Source organism: Gallus gallus, chromosome 1 (genome assembly GCF_016699485.2).
Source record: "Gallus gallus isolate bGalGal1 chromosome 1, bGalGal1.mat.broiler.GRCg7b, whole genome shotgun sequence".
Lineage (NCBI taxonomy): Eukaryota > Metazoa > Chordata > Aves > Galliformes > Phasianidae > Gallus > Gallus gallus.
This window is the reverse complement of record NC_052532.1, coordinates 89,989,089-89,995,219: the sequence shown is the minus strand read 5'-3', so window position 1 is coordinate 89,995,219 and position 6,131 is coordinate 89,989,089. Positions and strand designations below refer to the sequence as shown.

The window sequence follows — 6,131 nt, the reverse complement described above, 5'->3', positions numbered from 1 at the left end:
TTTTATTTCAAAAAGAAAAGGGAGGAGAGGAGAGGAGAGGAGAGGAGAGGAGAGGAGAGGAGAGGAGAGGAGAGGAGAGGAGAGGAGAGGAGAGGAGAGGAGAGGAGAGGAGAGGAGAGGAGAGGAGAGGAGAGGAGAGGAGAGGAGAGGAACCTGGAGCTTCCTTCCAGTGTGAGAGGAGTCACTGAGGATAAATAACATAATTTTGCAGAATCAGCTAAGCCTGTTCAACTTTGAATTGGTCATAAAATTTTTGGAATAGGACTTCAGAGCATGTTTACTATTGACAAAGTTCTGTTGCCTTTAGAATCAACGTTTGACTTGCTTGACTCAATCAACATTTCACCTATATTCAATAACAGATTTTTCACTTTCTGTGAAGGCCACTTATACCTGGTTCCAGACACAGTGCCGTCATTACCTTTCATCACTGTGATAGATCACTTCCACTGACACCTTTAACTTGATGATTCTGATGACTACCGTTAAGATGTAACTCCTTGTTTCCTTCAGATTTTATGGCTCAGATTCTGACTCAAGATTAAAGATCTGACCCTAAGCTCAAAAAGAGAAGTTTAATTTATGATAGTTCTTCTGCAAATAGAAAGCACATTTTAACACATATATAGAGATAAGTTTTCATCATGTATTTTGCTATGTTACTGTAGCATAGGATTAAATTCACTGTAAGGCTTTACTAACCATATGGTAAACACCGTCAATATTCATATGTGATTTTTTCATCACCACTAAACAAAACCCAAAGCTAAAGTGATTGGTAGTGGAATTTTCTGGAATTCACATCACCATTTAGATATTACATTATATATATATATAGAGAGAGAGAGAGAGAGAGAGAGACTTATGTGTAGCTTTTTTGTTCACATTGCAGTAAGTCAGAAACCAAGTGTTTTGTTTGCCCGTAGTATTTTTTTTTTTTTTTAAGTATACGGTAAATATACATAACCCTCTAATCTTGCTCTGAGCAAGAACTGTGCAGCCCAGTTTTGTACAATACTGAAAATATATCTTGAAAGAGGAATCAGAATGTATTTGTATAAATGGCCAACTTCACCATGAACTGAAATGTGACAGGGTTATGATCTTCAAATCTTGTACTTCTCTTCCTTTAAGTGCAGCTATCCTGAGCTCCTTGTCATGTCAGAAGTGATAGATAGAGCCAGAAAACAAGATCAGAGTAATTTCTGTACCAGCTACTCCATCTACCACAAAGAGAGTCTCTCTTAAATGACAAAGAAAGAGAAATGGACATCAAATATATGCCCTTCATGTACTCGTTCAGACAGTGACTTCTAATAGGGACGTTTTCCTCTATATTGGGAAGGCATTGACTATTTAAAACTATTCTTCAAGGATGCTTGAGTCTGCTATACAGCAGATCTTTTTGCCTTATGCCTAAAAAAAAAAAAAGTTGAAGATCCTCTTTTTTTTTCTTTTTCTTTTTTCTTTTTTTTTTTTGGTTTTTTTTTTTTTTGGAGCAATTATCAAGGCTGTACAAGTGAGTGCATTTATTTCTGCTTAGAAATCCTATGTTAACAATTGCATCACATTAAGCACATAAGTGCCTGTTAAAAACAACTACCACCATCCTGCAGTCATTGGCGCATCCATTACAGTTTTCAGCTGTGTTAATACCACAGTGTGGAACATTACCATAGAGCACAACATTTCTGTGAGGCAGCAGATGGGAGCTCAGTGCTGCATATTTTCTGTTCTCAAGTGAATTTTTGAGATCTGTCTGTTCTCTCTAGGGCAACCCACAAATGGCCTGTATAAATGCAAAGCCTGTACACAAAGACTGTACCAAAAGCAGAGACCAGAGAGACAGAACTACTAGAGAACATTCAAAGGAGGGCTATGAAGATGGTGAAGGGTCTGGAGGGCAAGATGTATGAGGAGGGACTGAGATCCCTAGATTGTTCAGTCCAGAGCAGAGGGGCGGCCTCATGGCAGCTGCAGCCCCTCAGGAGGGGAGTGGAGGGGCAGCGCTGAGCTCTGCTATCTGTGACACCGACAGGGCCTGAGGGAATGGCATGGAGCTGTGTCAGGGGAGGAGCAGGAAAAGGTTCTTCCCCAGAGAGTGGTGGGGCATGGAACAGGCTCCCAAGGGCAGTGGGCATGGCCTCAAGACGTTGATGTTCAAGGAGCATTTGGACATTGCTTTCAGACATGGGGTTTGGATTTTGGGTGGTCCTGTGTGAAGCCAGGAGTTGGACTCAATGGACCTTGTGGGTCCTTTCTAGCTAGGGATATCCTGTGATTCTATGACCATATTAGCCAGTGATATTGAGGTGAAAAGCCTCACTCTTCTTGATTCATCCCACATTATTAGATTCTTTTTCAGTTTTATTGATTGAACAGATTTTTTCATATAGATTAATTGGAAGAGATGTTTATTATTTCTTCTGCCTTGATTAGCATTTGAGAGACATTTGATGATGATAAAGTGTTATTAAATCCATCAGAGAACATTCAAAATCTGGCATTTTCTAATGTGTGAATCAGATGGAAATTAACTTCTGAATATACTATAACAGACAATGTGCATCTAATATTAATCTGATATGGCTGTGGATACTAGTTCTGCACATGCCTCTTTTGAAATCAGTAGACTTGCATGAATTCAGCCAGAGCAAAATCTGGCCTTCACCAATTGCCTCACTAAGGACATAAGGCCTGAGGGTCTTTCCAGACGACCATTTCAAGCATGAAAGATGGTACTCAGGCCAACCCCTCACGCTTTTCAGTCACTGTGCCCAACAGGGTGCCACCACCTCTCCAGCTTCCATGATCCCACACGTGCAGAGACACAGCTGACCTGTGACCAAACAGATGCACTGTGCTGGAAACACAAAGGACAGAGAAACTCCATCAGTGCTGAACTCTGCAGCTAGAAGCCCCAGTTCCCAAAGAGTCCAGCTTCACACAAGGGCTCTGCCAGCTGATAGATCTGAGGGTCTTGCACAACAAGGAGAACATGGGTAGCTGTTACCGTCTGGTGGACATGAGCAATTCAAACCTTGCCGCTGCCTGCAGCAGCCCTGAACAGCATTCAAAGATGGCAGTGAAACTCATCTGGTTTGTTTCATTCTTTGCTTTCTGAATTGTCAGTGCAATTCACATCTGCCTTTCCTATACAAATGTTTTACTTTCAGGAAAGTGAACTTGTTTGATTTTCTTGACTATAACAGTTTTCATCTAGATTCTTGCTGATTTTGTTGAGCCAAAGTACATCGGCACAGACACCTACTGTAGGTGATCACAGCTATATTAGATAGGATTGATTCAAGAAATGCTATGCATGGAATACTAGTTTAAATTTAGCTGGATTATGCTAGTGTGCTCTTTTATGTTTTAAAAATCATCCTTTTTTAAAAAAAAAGCTGGAGAGGAGTTCTGCAGAGAAGGGCCTGGATACCTTGGTGGACAACAGGTTGGCCATGAGGCAGCAGGGTGCCCTGGTAACCAAGAAGACCCCAATATCCTGGGGTGCATTAAAAAGAGTGTGGGCAGCAGGTTGAGGGAGGTTCTCCTCTCCCTCCACTCTGCCCTGGTGAGGCCACATCCAGAGTACTGTTTCCAGTTCTGGGCTCCTCAGTTCAAAAAGACAAGGATCTCCTAGAGAGAGTCCAGTGAAGGGCCACAAAGATGACTAGGGGCCTGAAGCATCTCCCATATGAGGAAAGGCCAAGAGACATGGGACTCTTCAGTCTGGAAAAGGCAGGCTATGGGGAGATCTTACTACTGCTTATGAATATCTAACAGGAAGGTGCCAAGTGGATGGGGCCAGGCTCTTTTCAACAGCATCCAGTGAGGGAACAAGGGGCAATGGACACAAATTGGAACACAGGTAGTCCTGTGCAAGTATGAGAAATAACTTCTTTACTGTGAGGGTGACAGATCACTGAATAAGCTGCCCAGAGTGTTTTTGAAGTCCCCTTCTCTGGAGATATACAAAATCTGCCTGGACACTTTCCTGTTTAAATTACCCTAGAGAACGTACTTTAGCAGATGATGTTCAGAGGTCCCTTCCAGTGCCTATGATTCTGTGATAAAATTGAGCCTGTGGAAACACATAGAGCATTAAAGCAGTTACTATAGCACAGAACAATGGAAAAGCAGAAACGCAATTATCAGGTTGCTTGTTTTGACACATGCCTGAGAAATGTCTAATGCCATCATATCACAAAATTTTAAGTAGCAAAACCCTACACTAAATGAAAACACAAGAAATATCTAGCATTGGTATCAATAACTACTGTTGCTGTGCAAACATGTATGTGCAGAAACACACAAATTATTTAAGCAACATTACCCTCAAGATACCATTTTAATCCTAAAGTACTCCTACACTTGAAAACTGATACATCAACACTAAAAAAATCATGAAACTACAGCTACAGAATTGACTGAAATAAACGGAGAAGCCAATGTCACTGTAAAATTACCTTCATGAATTATCACTGTATGGATTGTGATTTATTTATTTATTTTAATTTACAGATTCTTTAAATCTGTTATGCTCTGCATTTGGGACTGGAAAGTCAACATACATATTTGAATTCAGCCAAAGCACTTTGGCAAACCAAAAGAGAATTCTTAGTAATTGGCTTCCAGTGATACAAAGTTCTTGGGCTAGGTTGGCAGGGAAGCTGTGCCTGCATGTAACCCTACTCACTCACCTGCCTCGGTCTCTTTTCCACACGCACGAGGAAGTCTTCAGAGGAAACAAAGGACAAGCAAGAAAGGGCAAGCATTAAACCATTATAGTTACGTATCCTGCTCCTTTTGTTTTCTGTAAGCCACAGAGGAGTGGGATTCACACTGGATGGCACAAGGCATCAAAGATCAGGACCAAGGGAAAAAAGATGGAGAAAAATGAGAAGACAGAAGACGTAAGAATGGAATCGAGAAACTGTTGAAGAAGAATCAAGAAATGAAGAAATGTGAAGCACAGAGATTTTTTGAAAATCTCCTTATTACTTTAAAAAAAAAAGAGGGGGGGGGGGGCATTAGAATCAAGTTGGTGATGATGTATTTTAAGATAAAGAAAGAAAAGAAAAACCTTTTGAAAGAGTTGCTGCTAAGTATAACTAAAAAAAGTGTTAGATACAGCTCTAGACCTTGTAACTTAGATGCTAACCTTGGTCTAATTAATTCATCCCTTTCTTCCTCACTTTAAGCAGGAAATAAGATTAAAGAAACTTGCCTCACAATCGTTCTGTCAAAAGGTTTACAAAATATTTGGAGATCTCAGTGGATAAGTCAGCACATAAGAGCAGAATATTTTTATAACACCAGGCAAGGATATTTTATCACCTGCTGGAATTGAATTGGTGTGCAAGGGATTAAAGAAAGTGCATCAAAAGAAAACTCCTCATGTCCGTCAGCTGCAGTCTATGTAAATGTATCAAGCTACAGTCTCCTCACGCCTCAGCTACTTAATAAAAGGTACGCAAAGAAGCCACCACTCTGAGCTGAATGCTTCTAGCTTATTAATTCCTCGCGGACAAGATAAGGAGATAGAAAGCCTCTGAAGCATGTAAATTTCATTGTTTATAGGTGTAAGCTCTTCTAAAGTGTAAGCTCTTTTAACCCTGCGTAGTCATGCCAGGCGTTTGAAGCACTGTCACCACCTAAATGTCAGACAGTCTCCTGATTTTGCTGTTTTTACCTCAATTTAATTTGTCTTGAGCAGAGGAACAGCTCCATCCCAAAAGCCAGCTAAATGACTCAGTGGTGAAGATAGGGAAGAAAAATCCCCAGGCAAGGCTCCACACTCCGATAATGGAAGAGAATGGGCAAAACAGAGGGTAACCTTGTCAGATAATGGTAGGCAACAGAACAGGTACTTATAATAAAGAGACTTTTATAACTTTTGCCAGAAACGAGCCTACAGAGGCACCCAGCTTTTTCAGATTAACTGGGAGTATAATGGATCTGCAATCCACTGTTATGGGCAGCCAGTTTTTCCAGGAACACCAAAGTCCCTTCAAAACGTGGAGAAACTGTTCTCTGTCCCCTGGCCCCCAAGAATATCTTCAGAGACACTCTAAAATTTGGGGTAATCTTGTTTCTTTCTCAGTAGTGTTTGTTAATTAGCAAAGCTG

The 6,131-nt window shown here is 40.9% G+C and overlaps 1 long non-coding RNA gene across 2 annotated transcripts; it reads right to left on the bottom strand.

Moving 5' to 3' along the window:
- Window positions 1-2,131: 2,131 nt before the first annotated feature.
- On the bottom strand, window positions 2,132-5,803 carry LOC121107696. 2 transcript variants are annotated; one of them, XR_005842005.1, is made up of 4 exons: window positions 5,696-5,803; window positions 4,704-4,845; window positions 4,025-4,084; window positions 2,132-2,863 (listed from the first exon to the last, which is right to left on the bottom strand). It is a non-coding gene; the product is annotated as an uncharacterized LOC121107696 (long non-coding RNA). The 2 variants fall into 2 exon arrangements; XR_005842006.1 differs by lacking the exon at window positions 4,704-4,845.
- Window positions 5,804-6,131: the final 328 nt, after the last annotated feature.